This window comes from Hevea brasiliensis, chromosome 5 (genome assembly GCF_030052815.1).
Source record: "Hevea brasiliensis isolate MT/VB/25A 57/8 chromosome 5, ASM3005281v1, whole genome shotgun sequence".
NCBI classification, from domain to species: Eukaryota; Viridiplantae; Streptophyta; class Magnoliopsida; order Malpighiales; family Euphorbiaceae; genus Hevea; species Hevea brasiliensis.
Genome location: NC_079497.1, coordinates 4,431,098 through 4,452,168, shown reverse-complemented (window position 1 = coordinate 4,452,168; position 21,071 = coordinate 4,431,098). Strand labels below are relative to the sequence as shown.

The window sequence follows — 21,071 nt, the reverse complement described above, 5'->3', positions numbered from 1 at the left end:
AACTGCACTTTCTATCTTCAGATAATTAGGAAACCCACCAACAGTGGGCATCGAGTCCCTGAGATTTTAAAAGTTTGCAGGAGTGTAGTGGTAATTTTTCAAAAATTAATTTTTTTCCTAAAATAATCTATAATTTCATTTTTGATATTTGGTGAAATATATAATTTAGTTTCTATATTTTTAAAATCAAACAAGTTAGTCCTATTTTTAATCCATCAAGAAAATAGTCCTTATTTTTTTAATATACTGTTAACCCAAATTTCAATTGAAACAATTTAATTATTGTCATTTTGACGAAACCAATAATTTAATCCTTATTTTTTTAAGATCAAACAAATTAATTCATTATTTTTTGAATTTTATATTTACATAGTTAATATATTTTATATTTAAATAATTATATGTATGTTATATTTAAATATAAATATGATATATACATATATTATTTCGCAAATGTAATAAATATAACTTTTTATTAAAATATCATGTATGCATCGTATCCTAAATTATGACAATTAAATGTGCTAAAATATATGTATTCGTGTTTATAATTTATAGATAAATCCATTAGATATATGTAAGTGTAATCAAACACATTTACAATTAGGATGGTTTAAATAATTTTTTAATATTTTTTTTGAAAAAAAAGTAGATTTTAAATAAATTGGACAAGGTTTTTTTTTTAATTGTAAGTCATTAATATATATTTAAGTTCAATAATTTATAATATAAAATATTCATTTCATTTTTGAATTTATAACAAATCTATTTAATTTTTAACAAATTAATTTTGTTAAAAAAAATTAAGATGTTTATTTTTATCACTATCATTTATTTATAACAGATTATTAACTTTTTCTCTGTTAACTTATATTTATTTTATTTATATTATTTTTACAAATTATAATTTAATTAGATTTTCCTAAATTAAATTTCTTTGTCTGTCACCACCCACCTAACACATGTGCATTTCATAGTCCAGCAATCTTAAAATATATGTAATATTTTAATTCATTAATTAAATTTTATTTAATTATTTTAATAATATAGTTGAAGATGAGAATAAACTCCTGCTTAGAATATCCTTTATCGAGGTCAGATACATAATGCATATTTAAGGACGTGAAGAGTAGTTGGATTCCTGAAAAGGATAAGATAACTTGAGCTGACTATTTTAACAAATATTATTATTGAACTCACCCACCCATTGCTTTCTATTTACATTACATGAATGATTAGGCACTCTTACTTTTATAAGATAATAATTTAATGATAATTATTCATAACTGAGATTTTCAAAATCAAGAGATCCTTCATATTTATATTGGCAGATTTTATTTTCTGTAATATCTGAATAATTTTTCACCAATAAAATATTTTTGGGGGTGAAGTTTATTTTATCAAAAACAAATTTTGTTGGGTCTCTTAAGATTAGGGCCGCCATGCATTTGCATTGTATTTTTACTGATTTTTGTCTTATCAATAATTCAAGGTCCCTGAATTATATTGAAAACTGATCACAATGTTGACAGTTCAACAGAAGATTAAAAAATGTTTGCATATTTGTAACAAAACACATATAATTAAATCTCTAATTGCACCTAATCCATAACATAAACGGAGTTATTAAAAAAAAAAAGAAAAATAAAGAAAATCCGCCCACTTCCTTCTTCTTCCTCCATTTCTTCTCTCTCTCTTTCCCTCATTTCCTCCATTGTTATCAAGCTTCCAAGCTTGATTTCCCAAGCTTCTACACATCAAAACCCATAGCCCACTTCACAAAAAATACTCCCCACACCCTAAGGAAGCTATAGACACTCATTGGAAGCAAGAAATTTGAAGTTAGGGAAACTCAAGTAAGGTTAGTGCACTAATCCCTCTTCTTCTCTTTATTAAACATGAAAAGCATGTTTAGCCAAGTATAAATGCCATGGAAATAAAAAGAAAATCTTGAGCAAAGAACCCTTGAATTTTTGGCAGCCATGGAACTTGAGGTTTGTTGCTTTTAAGTGATAAAAAAATGGTTCTATGAGAATGTGTGATGAGTTGAAATAGTTGGGAGTTTGATTGTGTAGTGTTTGTGTAAATTTGAAACTTTGAAAACTAGGGTTGTGCACTTGAAATTGAGGATTTTGTGACATTTTTGAATTTGACCTAATTGTGTTGAGATTGATGATACTAGAAGTGACATGTATGCTTATTTGGAGTTTGGAGAAGGAGGAGATCGAATTTTGGGAGTGTCAAATTTTCTGCAGGTTGGGACTCAATGAGTCCAGTGTGTTTGTTGAACCCTAACTGACAATGTGTGACTCCAATTGATATGAGGCCAACTGGAGATGTTTTGGGACATCCAAACCTTCATTTTTCATGAAGAAACCATGCCCACATTCTGGTCAAAACTTGACCTAAATACTGCCCAAATTTGGATTACCCTGCACCAAACTCAGAAAATGACCAAATGAACAGTACGTGTTCATTTGGTCATAAATCTCTCTATACTGGTCCAAATGACCTAAAATTTCATCAATAGAAAGCTTAGACATAGGGCTACAGAGGACCACTTGACCCAGTTTTGCCTTTAACTAAATCAAATTGTTAGCACAAGTTCAGTCACTAAAACTGCCAACCCAAAAAATGATCAAATGAATAGTACGTGTTCATTTGGTCATAACTCTCTCTATACTGGTCCAAATGACCTAAAATTTCATCAATGGAAAGCTTAGACATAGGGCTACACTTTTTATGAAGACCACTTGACCCAGTTTTGCTTTTAACCAAATCAAATTGTTAGTAAAATTTGAGTCACTAAAACTGCCAACCTAGAAATTGTCTAAGATACTGTTCCTTTGGTATTATTGACCAGTTTTGGCAAAAATGCCATAACTTGGTCTCCAAAGCTGCAAATTGAGTGAAACTAGTGCCAAAAGTTTTATAAGACATAGCACAACAATTTTTATGTTTTGACCAAGCTCTAGAAACCATTGCATCCTAAGGAAAATATTAGCCAAAGTTAGGAATTGAAATCTGGAAAATGTTAAGTTGAACCCAGAATGCCATTTGATACCCGTGTGTTCATTTGGCCATAACTCCCACTAGGAAATTCCATTTGAGATGTGCCAATATGATCTAGAAACATGATACTTAGGGCTACAACATTGATTTAGACACCTTTGCCAAATTCTAAGTGTAAAGACCCTAAAAAGAGGGTCAAACATACTGCCCTGAAGTTTGGTTATTGCCTTTATAGGATTAGGAGTCTAGGTTAATACATTGACTATAACTTACTATACCAAGCTTGAAAATTTATGAAATTGTACCTGGGAGTCCCTAAGACATAGAGGAACATATTTTGTGAAGGAACCTAAGTCTAAAAATGACCATAAAATGATCAAATGACTGGTCAAAATTTATTGACCAGGAATTGTAAATTCTGGACAGCTTAGAGGGAAAGGGACCGGTTATGGTATTTTGACCATAACTTTAGTTCTATAACCCCAAATTCAGTGATTCAAAAGCTGAAATTCAAGGTTAAACATAGAAGAGCAATTATTATAAAGGAAGTGTGACTAAATAGACATCCTAACCTAGTCAAATTCCTAGATAAAAATAACACATCAACACGAACCTAAAGAAAGGTTCATGGGACAAATGCTATTTATGATAATTAAAATACTCATAAGGATAATTAAATATTAAAAATGATATGAATATGTAAATTGGGACTAATATCCTATTAATATGAAATTAATGGTACCAATAAACAGTACCAGAAAATAGTAACAGTGAATAGTGCTAAAATAATTAAAAATATTTAATTGCCCATAGTATACCTAGACTTATTTATTTAGTTTAGATAAATTGGTATACCAATTAGGGACTACAGATAGCAGTACTGCCTACCGAGAAAATCATGAATTGATAATATATATCTGGTATGATTGTTCTACAGGCTATATGCCTACTTACTGGCCATTGTGCCTACTTTATTTCTGGCTTTACGTGCCCGACAGCGAGTCTCGTGCCCGACAGCTGGCCTTATGCCTGACAGACGTATACTGGATAGACATATGGCTGTCTAACCAGTATACACTCGAGCATCCAGCTTTTATAATTTGTTATAGGTTTCATGGGCACTGATAAAAATTAATTAAGACTTAAAATACAATAAGTAATCATAAAAAATCCCGATAATGTTAATTGTTTCCAAAGAGTAATAAAAATGTTAAAGACCCAGAAATTACAAATTGCAATTATTATTTTAATTGTTAAATTATTGTCATTATAAATTATGCACCACTAAGCGTTATGCTTAGCGCGTTGGTTTTCCATTGCGTAGGTACTGGAGATCAGTAGCCATCACAGCAGCAGCCGCCACAGTAGTGTTCGGACAGAGTTTTGACCAGATCTGCCATTGTCCAGAGTCACCTCACCAGTCTTTTGTATTTTGGTAGGGCCCATGTATAGACTAGTATTTTGGTTCATTATGTCTAGTCATGATGTATTTCATTTTGGACTTGTAATTAAACTTTGAGATTGAAATGAAAACTTGTAATTTATTATCTATGAATTTCTATATGAATGCAATAGATGATACTTCATTTTTAGATCTCATAAATAATTGTAAATGATATGATACAAGAGAATATGATATGGAAATGTATGAAATGAATATGGACATGTTAACAAGTGATTAGTGGAACTTGCTAGATGCTAATAAAATAGGGGAGGCTTTGTCCGAGTCTCCACAGAAATAAGATATATAAAAAAAAAAAACTTCTACGCATAGAATACATGTTTTAAATGACATCAAAAGTTTACAATAGATATGATAAAACAAGATAGGGTACTCCGGCACCGAATGTGGCACTTCTTGCTCGGCTATAGAATAGACGGGTAAGGGGCGTCACAGGGATATACGACCATTAATGATGTAAATAGACTAACTAATGTTAATAATTATATGGCATCATTTTGATTAAAAAAAAATCACATCCTTTGAATAAACTTTTTTTTTATATGAAATCTTTTCTGTATTATAATTTAATAGATAATTTAAATCCATTCACAATAAAAAAATAAACCCAATTCAAATTTGAATAAATAAATAACTTGCAACTTAAACAATCTAAATCTTTTAATCTGAATCATTTTACATCCCTAATTATTATTTGTGAATACGTTAATGAGAATATTATTATAATAATTTTCAATTTAAATCTTAATGTATGAAAAAATGATAATTTAATCCATCTATTTTAATGGAAAATTAAGTAATTATTGAGATATATTTATGTTAATATAGTCATTAATTATAGTAAAAAAAAATATTATTCAATCACAAATCATAGTTAATCTAAATATAAAAATTAAATTGTTATAAATATTAGGAATACAGGATTAAATTATTGTAAATATTACAAATAAAAAGTAAATATTAAAGTTATATATATACATTAAACTGCGAAAAAAAAAAATAAAATTGTAGTTTTCAGCCGCAAGGAAACGACTACAAATTGTCACATATTTAATTATCACTGTTTGTCAATTGAAGTTTCAATTCCATTTTATTAGACTGGTTCAAGTTTTAACATGTAGTTGATATATAACGGAAAATATTTTATTTTCTGGTTCTTATAAATTTGAAAGAAGTGATTTTAGTGGTTTACCTGCTTCAAGACGATCCAAATATGAATTTGGTGGTTCAACCCTTGAATGTGGTGTTGGAACAGACAATGACAATTTTTTGTGATTAATTAATATTGTAGATTATATATAAAATAAATTATATATACCTTTGAATATTTCCATTTTTAGTTTATCTTAATGTTTTTAATTAAGCTGGATGCACGGATAAACACCAAACATGTATATTTTTTTTTTATTAAATTTAAACTGCGAATACATCATTTCACCTTAATTTTTATTAAAAAAGAATTATTTAACATTTCACCTTTAGTTACAACCCATTTAATAACTAAACTTTATAAAAATGTAAATAATTTAACCCTTAATATTTACACAATTAAGTCATTTGACATTTGATTTTATAAAATATTAGTTATTTAATCTTTATAATTGGTAACTTACATTCATTTTGTCGTATATAGTAATCATGACTTTACTAAGTTCATTGAAAAACATGGACAAATTAGGCTTAGTTAAATAATTAAAAAAAAATTAAAAATTAAAAAAAAAAAAAACGAACCTGGACACAAGTGTCTAGGTTCATCCCCTTGCACCTTTTGTTTTTAGCTTTTGAGAATTTCTTCACAAGAGATTATTTAGTGCATCTGGTGTACATGCATTCTTTCTCTAAATATATAGGTTTCACTTCTCTAAAATAAAAAAATATATATATATATTTTTTTTTCTCCAAAGGAGTACTATCTTTTAGTACTCTAAGTGTATATAATAATTCTCGCTTCCTTTACACCTTGATTCCATTTCTTTTTTATCTTTTTTTCTCTTCCTCTGGTAGCACCCACTAGCGCCTGTCACTCTAAAAACTAACCCCCTTTCCTTTGGGAAGCCGATGATGGTAGAGAAATGCTCAAACGGCATAAGCAATGACACAATGGACATTTTTCCTTCTCAGTGATGTGCAATGGACAGGATCTTCAGGTAGCTATATCAGTTGTTTTCGGTGATCAGCACAGGTGAAATATGCACCAATTAACTCCCCTCAACCCTAACTTCTTTTCCAATCAACTGTACTTAATTTGGTGGAGTTTTCCAACAATAAGAAGAGAGGATAAAGAATTAGAGTAGCTATTATAATTTAATTAGTTTCATAATTAAAGCACATTTGTAATTTATTTATTTTTATTAGTTAATTAGATATTATTTTAATTCAGTAGTCTAAATAACAATATAATCACATAGGCTTTTGGTACTTAATATCCAATCTTTGTTGGATCGATAATTCTCTTATCAATGTATTATTTAAGACGACACCATGCACTTGTGGATTTGGTCTATTACAGTTATAACACCCTTATCCACACTGAAAGTCATTCTTCCCTTGCTTTACAGGACCATGGAGTCTAGCCAGTCGAAGCATCTAAAACCATTAAATTGATACTCAACATCCATCTTATATCACCTGCAAAACTGGTGAGTTGGGAGGGGTGAGCTTCTAGGGAAAGACTTAGTGAGTTAGCATTTACAATACACATCATGCAATAGAAAGAACTAGGGAATAAGAAGCCAAACGAATAAGTTTGATAATAAAATTTTTGGAACAAGTTGAATAAAATAGATAATAAATTTCAACATTATGTTATGCAAGTTCTAAGATCTCCATATTAATCTCAAAATAAATTCTTCCTAGTCTCCAATCATTCCTCACATATGTAAAAATATCAATAATTTGGCTCTTGACATCCAAGGATATGCTAAGGTATCAAAATAGATATCAAAATCATATCCATACTGTGTTAATCTCGCAGTGGTGGCTCCACCTCTTTATGGATAGCCCTTTCCTAGTGCAATAATTAAACTAGAGACATCTCTCTAGCAAGAGCAAATATGCTAAATATAATTCAGTATCTCATAATGATACTAAGGCATATCATAGTTGTTAAAACTATAGACCATTAAACTCATAACCTCAATAACATAATTATGCTAAATAAAAATGCATTGCTAACCAAAGTAGCTAAATAATCAATCAATCATCATGCTAATCTACAATCTCATAATATTTCTTATAATTCTAAAATATTAAATCATATTTGCTAAATTTTGTTGCTATCGCTCCATAATGTACTACTAATCTCATTACCACCTCCATTCTCATAATCTCTTAACTCTCTTTCTAGACTTGCTAATATGTATGAAATAAGATTTGAATAATAATGAAGAATTATATAATAGAGTCAAATTGAATCAAAATAAGAAATCAATTTATGAGAATATAGTAAATGATATCAGAAGCAAATAACAACTTTTGAAGGAACAAGAATCAATCAAGAAGTAAATTCATGCTATATATTATAAAATATCACTCACCTGTATTGCAAGATACCAACTCACATATGTCACTTTTTCATCCATATAAATCATAATCCTAAAGCTCCTCCTAAACCATAACAATTTAACAATCAAAATCAACTATAAGCTTCACTTTCCATATTAAATACCTAATGAAAATTCGATAGCATTTCCTCTTAAAATTAAACTAAACTCCATGTCACAAACTCAAATCCACAATTCAAAAATTATATCAACACATCCATATTCCAAAATCATATCTCCATATCAATATTTTTCCCAACACTTCCTACTCAAATCTCAATAAAAAATGTTCTATAATGTATCCATAACACCAAAAATCTATCTAAACATATATAATTCTTTCTCAAAAATATTCCACAATCACATAAAAATTCAACAACTTCATATTCTATCTCAAAATAGTTTTAGTTCCATCAAAATCACTTATTCAATTTAACCCAACCATTAATACCTGATCTAGCAGGTTGTACATTCAAATTTATATATAATGATCCATTAGTTAGATAAATCCCAAATTTTAACCATATATTCAAGACATCTATATACAACATCAGTAAAAATTTTATCATCAAATTAGCTCTATATCATGAGATATCAACATATTCATCCAACCCTTCAAAATCTGAATTTTTCAGAAATCATTCTTAATCAGACAACTCATACAAAATAATTTATATCTCATAAACCACATATCTAAAATTCACAAAATTTTAACACAACAGGCTAACATCCTAAAGATCATCTGTACTAAATGTCATAATTTTCTAAGAATTTTAACTATTTATTTTCCTCAAATTTCAGTGGCTAAAATTCAGAATTCCAATTGCAGACAGCCTGTGTTGAACAATTTATTTCTCTAAATCCAACTGTTGACAAATTACCAGATTTTAACCATAACTTCTACACATATAGAGCTTAAACATATCCGAAAATAAATGGTAAAAGTTAAATGAAACTTACCTAAACGGAAGATAAAGCTACTGCCCCTGCTCAACTCTTGTTTCTGCTACTATTCACCTTCTTTCACCCTTTTCTCTTTTTAATTTTTGGTATCCTAGACCAAAATCCTTCTTTTTTCCTTGTTGGTGTTCTTTCTTTCTAGAGAACCTCAAAAAAAAAATCCAGCACCATCTCCCTCTTCCCTTCTCTTCTTCTCCTTCTTCCTTTCTTTATTTCTTTTCCTTTCTTCCCCCTTTTTTCTTCCTCTTTCCCAATTCTTCTTCTTTATCCTTTTTTTTTTTTTTTGTTTCCCACTGGAGAGTTGCGCCAGCTGTTCCCTTTTTAAACAAATTTCATTTTAGTCCTTCAACTTTTCAAAAATCCTATTTTCACCCCAAAACTTCTAAAACTTTTTTTTCAAGCCCAAGTTCAAATTAAATTTTTCTCCCCAAAACTTTATAAATTATATTACCATTCAAATAATAACCATATTTAATATTTCTTCAAAAATTAGGGTGTTACAATTCTCTCCTGCTAAAAATGAATTTCGTCCTCAAAATTTCACAGCTTAAGGAACTAGAAATTCCAATCCAAAACCACCATACTTCTGCTGAAATTAAACTCTTTTTCTCCATATGATCAAAGTAACTATCATACACCCATCACTTCAGAACTCAGTAAAACAAGACAAAACCTAATGCTCTGATTACTAGAGTCCACTTTAGAACCTATGCTCCCATTTCAGTTCTAGATACTTCTTTTATAATATCTCTCTTTATATTATTATATTGTGCATAGTTAGTCCTTAAACCCATAATCAAATATTTATTCTTAATCTTAGTAGAGCTAGCTACAACTTATCTTATAAACTTAACTATTTATACCTAATAGAATTGTGTTCTCCATAACCTTTATAAATTAAAAACACACCTACCTTAATCTTCAAATAATTAACCACCAATTTATCTAAAACTCTTAAACTGTAGTCTACTTTATGTATGAAAACAACTAACTAATTATTATCCCTTTATAACATCTATTACTATTTCACCATAAGTATAAGATATTTATAGCATGCTATTTTTATAATCTTATGCTCTTCACTTTATACAACTACCACAATTGAGTCATTCCGATAACTGATTGTACATCGTTGTCATCAAACATCAAAATTCATTATTCAAGTCAACATTTGCTATACAAAGCTATACAATAGTCCCATAATCCCCAAAGGATGCAAATTCCTCTTTAATACAGATACCATTATCTCCATAATACTTGTCAAACTATGATTGATACCCCATTTGAAAATTCTATCCATTTCATTATTTCTCACTCTAAAATTTATTACTGATTAAGACTCCAAATTAATTTCCAAGGCATTGATCCCATTACACACAGATATGTATCCTGCTAGATCTGCTGGCATCTCAATTGTATATAATAAACTTTGACAGCCTGAGAGCAATGCTGACATCTTGGGCTCTATAATGACACTGTTGAAGGCCCAAAAGCAATAAAAATACTGGTCATACATAATGGGCAAAGCGGTCCCCAAAGGGCAAATAAGCTGGCATCCACCTAGAAGAGCAAATGCTGACTCCATGAAACTAACTATCCAGTGATGTTGATGCTGATGTTGATGCTAATGCAGAGACAAATGCAAATGCTGCTGGCATCACTCTAGGGAAGCAATTAAAAATAAACTGGTCATACGCATGTGCAGAGCTAACTCCAAAGGGAGAACCACTTGATATATGCCCCAAAGGCTATGTGTATATCAAGCGCTGTCCCAAAGATAGTATAATGCTAAAATATAAACCCCATCATCAAAGGGCGATCTAACAAGTACATATAATAATGTAACAAGGCTCTTAATTCACCTTAATCATTCATAATCCTCATTAGAACCAACAATTCTTTCTCATCATGTAAGCATAGGACTCCCAATAAAATTCAATGATCACACATTATAACCTCTTCTTATTGCTAACACTCTTATATTCACATATCATATTTGATACCTTCAGAAGACTCGTAGTTCTCTTATAGCACTCCATCAAGATATATGTTCTATAATATAATATTTAAATAAAAATCTCTAGTTACTGATATATCTCATGCTTCTTAATATTTTGAATTTACTAGCATCAACAACCACCATAATTGTCATTTACAATCATAATAACAACATAGTCACGTTGAGCCAATTCCTTCAATAAAATCATTGCCATCAAGTATATCATGATCACATAACTTATATAACTATAATCTTAAAAATATATCATCACCAGACTAATTTAATTTTTCCAACTCGTATTTACTTTCTAGTTCACTCTATCACATATTCACATTTTTACTGTCCATATTATACTTGCCAAGTTTCCACTTTCAAATTTTCTTTCCTTATAATATCCTTCACAAATATATTTTAAAGTCTAATCCTCTCAACTAGGATTCCAAACTCATTCCTTAATTAAAAACAATTTCATAACTAACACACTTCTAATTCAATATAGAGCTTCTAGCTCATAATATCACCTTACTAGACAAAATTCTAACTCTTTAACTATTATCAAAAATTAAAATCTCAATGCTCTATTCATCAACAAGCTCAAAACTGATCTTTTACTTATATCCATATTAACCTAAACATTTTAGCACTTGCCACTCTAAAAACTAATCCCTTTTCCTTTGGGAAGCAATTGATGGTAGAGAAATGCTCAAACAGCATAAGCAATGACACAAAGGACATTTTTCCTTCTCAGTGATGTGTGATAGACAGGATCTTCAGGTAGCTATATCAGTTGTTTCCGGCGATCAGCACAGGTGAAGTATGCACCAATTAACTCCCCTCAACCTAGCTTCTTTCCAATCGACGGTGCTTAATTTGGTGGAGTTTTCCAACAATAAGAAGAGAGGATAAAGAATTAGAGTAGCTATTATAATTTAATTAGTTTCATAATTAGAGCACATTTGTAATTTATTTTTTTTTTTCATTAGTTAATTAGATATTATTTTAATTCAATAGTCTAAATAACAATATAAACATAGGTTTTTGGTACTTAATATCCAATCTTCGTTGGATAGACAATTCTCTTATCAATGTATTATTTGAGACAACACCGTGCACTTGTGGACTCAGTCTATTAAAGTCTTCAATATAAAGGCTCAAACAATCCTCCCCTTAAGATAACTTTTAGAATTGAATTAGTCGAATCTATTTTCTCTGCAGTCATATATTTCAAATAGAAAATAAATATTTGCATTATACCTTATTAATTAAGCTAAGTCTCATAAATAATAATCCATATCTTGAAACCAAAAGGTAATTTAGCATACAAATATAGTGATTGACTAATTATATTGATATTCAGGTCTTGAAAAAACATAAAATTTTTATTTGCTATCAATTAATTTTAATCTAAACGTTTTATATTTATACCATTTTTAACAATTATTATTTATATTATCCTTTCGTACTATTCATCACCGGAATTATATTGGATTATTCGAGATATGAAGGTTGGAAAAGAAGGGGGAGAGACGAGGTATTAGAACTCTGAGAAGGAAAAATAGAAAGATTAAAATTAAAATATATTTAATTAATTAATACCATTTTTAACAATTATTATTTATATTATCCTTTAGTACTATTCATTTCCAGAATTATATTGGATTATTTGAGATAAGAAGGTTGGAAAAAAAGAGGGAGAGACGAGGTATTAGAACTCTGAGAAGGAAAAAAAGAAAGATTAAAATTAAAATATATTTAATTAATTAATAATAAAATACTATTTTATTAATTTAAGTCGATTGTTAAAATTTATGCAAATATAAAATTTTAAAAAGTACATAAATAGAATTTGAAAAACTGTTAAAATTAATAATAATATTAGAAAAAAAATGTCTCCCCAATTTAAGTAGAAGCCATTTTAGCTTTGCCACGTTGGAAGCGAGGTCAATGTAGTAATTTTATAACTTTATACATTGAATTCAAGCAAGTAATAGCATGCCCCATTCTCCACAATTTTTTAGCATCTAACTTAAAAGTTATTATAAATTAAGATTTAATTTGTTTTGTAGAAAATAATTTTTATATAAAAAATATTTTTTGTTATTTATTTATAATATCAGACTAATAATTGTATATATCGTGTATATATAAATATTTTCACATTTTAATAAAATTATCAAAGTTTAAAAAATAAAAAATAATTTAGTTTTCTTTATTAAGAAAATATTTTTTTATCAATCTATTCTTTTAAGAAAACGTTAGAAAATATATAAAATATTTTCCGTGAAACAAACGAAACCTAATTTATTAACGCTAGTTCACTGAACAACAATTATAATGAAGAAAGACTTTATCCCACTAAAATATATTTCTCTCACTGTTCACATCGATTATAATTTATTATGAGATAAAACTATACTTGATGAAATAATATATTATTTATAAATTTTATTTTTATGAAACCTGGGAGTATTATCAAATACACCGTTGTAAAAGAAATATGGATATTGAAATTGAAATATTGGTGCATACAAAATGTGCAATGCAGGAAAGGGGTCGGGCTAATTGACAAACTGCGGCCACTATATTTCATATAATCATATATACCGTCTTCAAAAACATATGCATATAAAAATTAATTAAAAGCATCTCCTTATTTAATTAATACTTGCTTGTGGCAATACAGAGAATGTTGAACACCATTATAATTAAATGGTTTTATGGTTGTTTTATGCATGTATGTCTCTCTGATTAATTGCTTTCCCAGGATAACTTCTGAATATAGTTGACAACACTCTTGTCTAATTGGAAAGCCTTAACTAGAACATCAGGATTAATGGGTGGATTTGACGCAAACAATGCGTTTGCAGTAGTGATAACACCAAGGTTTTGGCTTCTTAGATCTGCAAGGGCAACTGCAAGGAATGTTGAGTCCCCAAAATGAGAAATTATTAGCTACAGTGAGGTTTGGGTTCTTGCAGAACTTCCCGTTGACAAACACTGCATAAAAGAAACGTTATGCATATATCAAAACGGGAAATTAAGGATTTCAGAATAATGGCCTTTATATATAGGAAATACTAAAGCAGAAATTATAACTAAAAACAAGGTTATATGTACCAGTGGTTCATGGGCTTACGGAAACTATATGGGATATACGTATAACTTAGACCTTATTCCTAGATAGCTTGGGTTATTCATTTTGAATCATATGGTTTAAGGGCCTAAAACTTATTTGAGTTAATTGGGCTTAAGTTGTTACATATAAATAACCATGTTCGAACAGCCCAAGATAGGCATTCATTGTTTAATTAAAGTTTAATTCGCCCATCCTATTTAATTGAGTTGATTATATCAGCCAAGGCATTATAGAATGAGATAAGCTGATTATATATATCAGTTACTTGCCCATTACAAACCTATATGTACAGAAGAAATTAACACTATGTCAAGAAGTGGTATTCTGCCTATGTAATTAATCAGAGTTGTTATAAAAATTGGTAGGTGCTGTGTATGAAAATGTGATAAATTTGATGAAAAAAATAGGGAAAAAAAGAAAAAGACTTAAAATGATATGAAAGAAAGTAATTTAAAAAAGATTTTTAATTTTTAAATATTAATATAGAATTTATCTCAAATGAAGTATATATATGTATCTCAAATGAAGTATATATATGTATTAATATAGAATGGGCTGCTTGTTTCTGATTTCCATGTGGCATAATTGTATTCATGCTAGGTCATTGCATTATTTATAGCTAGAACCAACATTTAGTAATCTCATGCCTCATAATGTAAAGATTAAGAGATATTAGTTAAATCTTTACGACTTAACAAATAAATATTGACTTAATCTTGGGAAAAAGTCCAAGTTATAAATTAAAATTCGCTTGCTTTTACTTAATCATCAGAACAGGGAACAGGTTATAGTTAAAACTTGGGAAGTTGTTGAAATTAGAAGGATGCACCTAAGCCATCCGATTAAGCCATGCAAGTGCAGAAATTTCTTACATATATATATATATATATATATATATATATATATGTGTGTGTGTGTGTGTGTGTGAAATTAATGAAGCGATCATGAACAATTTACGCTACGCGAAATGTCCTCTTTTTTATTACTAGAATCATCCACAATCCCACTTTTATTTTTTTAATTATAAGTAAAATTTTTTATTAAAGATATGAAAATTAGGAAAAACTTAACATGATTATTGCCAATAAAACCAAGTTAATAGGCCTCTCTAATATACTCAATTTAAACAAAAGTATTCTAAGTATAAAAAAAAAAAAAAAAAATCTAAAGGATACGGTATAAAAGTAAGCCAAACAAGATAAACTAAGCTAATTGGTACAAAACTACAAGGCCCACTTGCCCATGAACTCGCAAAACATAACGTGTGTGATAAATATATGTACAGAGAATTCTGTCCCTTTGTATGTAGAGAAAGTCATTCAAATTTATTTATTTTTATTCTATATATATGTATATATAAAACAGACTCCATATCACCAATAAAGTATAATATTTAGTTTGTTCCAGGCATATCATTCACTTAATAAATAATTTAAGTTCTTACTCTCCTAATGTAACGACTCAAGTTAGGAGCCGTTACCTGCGCTAGGGATCGTGTCAGTTTAAGGCTGCCGAAACCCGTAATAAGTCTAAAACCTATAAATGTACCGTTAACACTTGTACTATTATTACTTGAAAGTATAACAAACCATCACACTTTAGTCTCCTCATCCATACACAAACATCTTTAACATAAAAGTAGTTTACAATTTGAACCTTGGCATATATAAAACTCTGAAGCATAATGGTCTAACATGTATTGTGACGCCCCTTACTCGTTTACTGTATAGCCGAGCAAAAAGTGCCACATTCGGTGCCGGAGCACCCTATCTTGTTTTATCATATCTATTGTAAACTTTTGATGTCATTTAAAGATAGTAATCCATGTGTAGAATTTTTTTTTATATAACTTATTTCTGTGGAGACCGAGCAGAGCCTCCTCTATTTTATTAACATCTGGCGGGTTCCACTAATCACCTGTTAATATGTTAATATTCATTTCACACATTTCCATATCATATTTTCTTTTATCATTTCATTCATAATTATTTATAAGATCTTAAAAATATTATCTATTGCATTCATATAGAAATTCATAGATAATAAATTACAAGTTTATATTACAATCTCAAAATTTAATTATAAGTCCAAAATGAAATACATCATGACTAGACATAATGAACCAAAATACTAGTCTATACATGGGCCCTACCAAAATACAAAAGACTGGTGAGGTAACTCTGGTCGGTGGCAGATCTAGTCAGAGCTCTGTCAGGGCACTACTAGTGCTGCTGCTGCGGTTGCTAGGACTGATCTCTAGTACCTACGCGATGGAAAACACCAACTCGCTAAGCATAACGCTTAGTGGTGCATAATTTATAATAACAATAATTTAAAAATTGAAATAATAATTGCAATTCGTAATTTCTGGGTCTTTTACATTTTTATTACACTTTGGAAACAATTAAAATTATTGGGATCTTTTCTGTTTACTTATTTTATATTCAGTATTAATTAATCATTATCAATGCCCAAGAAACTTATAACAAATTATAAAAGCTGGATGCACAGGTGTAAACTAGTTAGACAGCCATATGTCTATCCAGTATACGTCTGTTAGGCACGAGGCCAGCTGTCGGGCACGAGACCCGCTGTCAGGCTTGTAAAGCCAGAAATAAAGTAGGCACAATAGCCAATAAGTAGGCATATAGCCTGTAGAGCAATCATACCAGACATATATTATCAGTTCATGATTTTCTCGGTAGGCAGTACTGCTATCTGTAGTCCCTAATTGGTATACCAATTTATTTAAACTAAATAAATAAGTCTAGGTATACTATGGGTAATTAAACATTTTTAATTATTTTAGTACTATTCACTGTTATTATTTTCTGGTACTGTTCAGTGGTACCATTAATTTCATATTAATAGGACATTAGTCCCAATTTATATATTCATATCATTTTTAATATTTAATTAACCTTATGAGTATTTTAATTACCATGTATAGTATTTTTCCCATGAACCTTTCTTTAGGTTCTTTTGATGTATTATCTTTATCTAGGAATTTGGCTAGGTTAGGATGTCTATTTGATCACACTTCCTTCATAACAATTGCTCCTCTATGTTTAAACTCAAATTTCAGTTTTTGAATCACTCAATTTGGGGTTATAGAACTCAAGTTATGATCAAAATACCATAACTGGTCCATTTGCCTCTAAGCTGTCCAGAATTGACAATTCCTGGTCAATAAACTTTGACTAGTCATTTGATCATTTTATGGTCATTTTTAGACTTAGGTTCCTTCACAAGATATGTTACTCTATGTCTTAGAGACTTCCAGGTACAATTTCATAAATTTTCAAGTTTAGTATAGTAAGTTATGGTCAATGTATTGACTTGGACTCTTAATCCTATAAAGGCAATAGTCAAACCTCAAGGCAGTATGTTTGACTCTCTTTTTAGGGTCTTTACACTAAAATTTGGCAAAGGTGTCTAAATCAATATTGTAGCCCTAAGTATCATGTTTTCAGATCATATTGACACATCTTAAATGGAATTTCCTAGTGGGAGTTATGGCGAAATGAATACACGGATATCAAATGGCATTCTGGGTTCAATTTAACATTTCCAGATTTCAATTCCTAACTTTGGCTAATATTTTCCGTAGGATCCAATGGTTTCTGGAGCTTAGTCAAAACATAAAAATTGTTGAGCTATGCCTTATAAAACTTTTGGCACTGGTTTCACTCAATTTGCAACTTTGGAGACCAAGTTATGGCATTTTTGCCAGAACTGGTCAAGCATACCAAAGGAACAGTGTTTTGGTCAATTTTTGGGTTAGCAGTTTTAGTGACCCAACTTGTGCTAACAATTTGACTTATTTAAAGGCAATACTGGGTCAAGTGGTCTTCATGAAAAGTGTAGCCCTATGTCTAAGCTTTCAATTGATGTAAATTTTAGGTCATTTGGACCAGTATAGAGAGAGTTATGACCAAATGAACACGTGCTGTTCATTTGGTCATTTTCTGGGTTTCAGTGTTTGGTCATCCGGGTTTGGGCAGAGAATTGGTCATGATTTTGATAAAATTTGGGTAGGGTTCCTTCTTGAAAAATGAAGGTTTGGATGTCCCAAAATACCTCCAGTTGGCCTCATACCAATTGGGGTAACCCAAAGGGAGATATGGCAATAAAAAGCTATTGGATTTAACAACAACACAACCTGCAGAAAATTCACACTCCCAATTTCAATCTCCTCCTTCTTCCAAACTCCAAATAAGCATATATGGAACTTCTATAAGCATCAATCTCAACTCAATTAGGTCAAATTCATGCATTTACACAAGATTCTCAATCATTTCCACAAACCCTAGTTTCCAAAGTTTCAAATTTACACAAACCCTACACAATCAACTCCCAACAATTCAACTCATCACACATTCTCATGGAACCATTTTTTCATTACTTAAAGGTAGCAAACTTCAAGTTCCACGACTGCTAAAAATCAAGGGTTCTTTCTTTCAATTTTTTTTTTTCAATTTCACACAAATTTTCACTTGATTTAGCATGATATTCATGCTTAAAGAGAAGATTAAAAGTTTAAAGCACTAACCTTTTTGGGTGTTTTGTTAAACTTCAATTTTCTTGTTTCTTTTTGGTATCTATAGCTTCCTTAGGGTGTGGGGAGTATTTTTTGTAAAGTGGGCTATGAGTTTTGGGTGGATTAAGCTTGAGAAATCAAGCTTGGAAGCTTGATAACAATGGAGGGAAATGGGAGCAAAGGTGCTAGCCAAGAAAGAGAAGAGGGAGGGAGGAAGAAGATGGAAGTGGTTGGGTTTTGTCTTGTAGTGTCTTATATATTTTTGTACTTTAATTAATTTTTTTTTTTAAATTTCCATAAGCTTTTCTTTTCTTTTCCTTTCTTTTCTTTTCTTTTCTCATTTTTCCTAATTTATATTCATGAATTTAATTTATGTTAATTATTTTATTCTCTAAATTTTAATTTTGAATTTAGGTCAAAATTCACCTCTGAGAGTGAAATGACCAAAATGCCATTCATAATGCATATCTTGTCATTTTTATTATTTTTGTATTAATTTATAATTTCTCTAAATTTTAAATTTATTTTTCTCTAATTTTTTCCTATATTTTCTTAACATTAATTTATTTCTTCAATTTATGCCTCCTCGTTATAATTTAGGTGTAGTTTCAGGCATTCTGACTATCTGAACAGACATTAGTAGTCAAAACAGTAAAATGTATGGACTACCTATGGTGAGAGCATTACAATTCTTCCCCTCTAATAGAAATTTCGTCCTTGAAATTTACCTGATGTGAAGAGCTGAGGGAACTGCTGCCTCATCGTCTCCTCGCTCTCCCATGTCGCTTCTTCTGTGTTGTGGTGTCTCCACAAGACTTTTGTTATACTCATTTCATATAGGCATTTTAGGGTAGTTTTGCATCCATTTTGCCCTTATATTTTAGTATATTTTATGTTTTTAGCTTTATTTTAGCTTATTTGTTAACTTTAGATACTTTATATTTGATTTTTATAATTTTGTTGTTTTTGATAGGTTTTTGTGGCAAATTGAAGATCAATGAGTGCATTAGGAAGTGATTTGAAGAAATTTGGAGTTCTTTAAGCATGGAGGAAAGTTGAAGAAATCAAGCCTTGAAAGAGCAAGTTAGCCAAAATTTGCTTGAGACTTTGCTTATGATGTTACTTAGGGTATGTCATATAAGCTTAACCTTAAGCCTGTTCAAGCTGAAAGTCAAGCACGGCTTAAATCCTACATATTCAAGCTTTTACTCCAAAACCTACAGAGAATTGCTTAAGATCCTGCATAGGGTAAGTGGCAGTGCCTAAGGTCAAGCTAAAAGTCAAGGTGAAAGTCAAGCATGAGCAAAAAAGTCCATTTTACTCCAAATCTACAGAGATTTGCTGAGGGTCTGCTTAACCCTAAGCAGACAGTGCAACCACAGGCCGAAATTTACTGAAGAAGCTGCTTAGGGTAAGCAGTACCCTAAGCAAACTGCCCAAAACGTGAATGACTCTGCTGACTTGGATATTTCTACACCTCATTTCCTATCTACTCCTTGGCTCTTATTCACTTTTAGGGTAACTTTTTGGGACCATATAAAATCATCATTTTCTAGTTTTTTCCACAAGAGGAAACGGGAAGAAACAAAGAAAAGAAAAAAAAATTATAAATAGAGAGAGGAGGAGGACGCCATTTTTCTGAGGGAGGAGCTGCTGCAACCATCTTTGGGAGCTTTAGAAATCAGAGTTTTGGGTTCTTCTACCTGAGTTTTTCTATTTTTAGTTCTCTTATTATGTTTTTCTTTACTTTTCCATCAATCTTTCTTGTAAATACCAATATGAGTGAGTAAACTCTTTGGATTTCAGAGTTGGGAAAATATGTTTTAGATTAATTTGTGGATTTGTACTGGTTATTTTCATATTTTATATAAATATGAGTTTTGATTCCTTCCTTGTGTGCTTGATTTACTTGCCTAATGTTGGTACCCATTGGGTATTGTCTTAATCTTTGATTGAAGGACGGAAAGGTGAAAGTCATTGATAGATAATCAATGATTAGAACTTAAAATTATCTAGATTTAGAAATAAACTAGGATTTTAAGAGGAATTAATGATTGGTTACAAAACTTAATTGGTTTTAAAGTAATCAAATAACATACGATAGTAGGTTTGGTTATTTTAGAATACACTTTGATTTGCTTGAAAAAGATATCAAAGGAATTTAGAATCAATCACCTTCAGACTCTATTTTTCCCTAAAAATTTTATAGAGAAAATGCCACCCCCGACATCTGTGAAAGGAGTGAGGAGTTTCCTGGGCCATGCTGTATTTTACAGGAGATTCATCAAGGATTTTTCTAAGATTTCTAAACCTCTTACCAATTTATTGAGTAAAGATGTGGAATTTCATTTTGATACTGATTGTATGAATGCTTTTTGCAGGATAAAGGAAGCTTTGATATCTGCTCCTATTATGCAGCC

The 21,071-nt window shown here is 30.2% G+C and overlaps 1 pseudogene; it reads right to left on the bottom strand.

Annotated features, from left to right (window-relative positions):
* Nucleotides 1-13,723: 13,723 nt before the first annotated feature.
* Nucleotides 13,724-21,071, bottom strand: part of LOC131180042 (germin-like protein subfamily 1 member 20) — a 45,426-nt pseudogene continuing 38,078 nt past the window's right edge.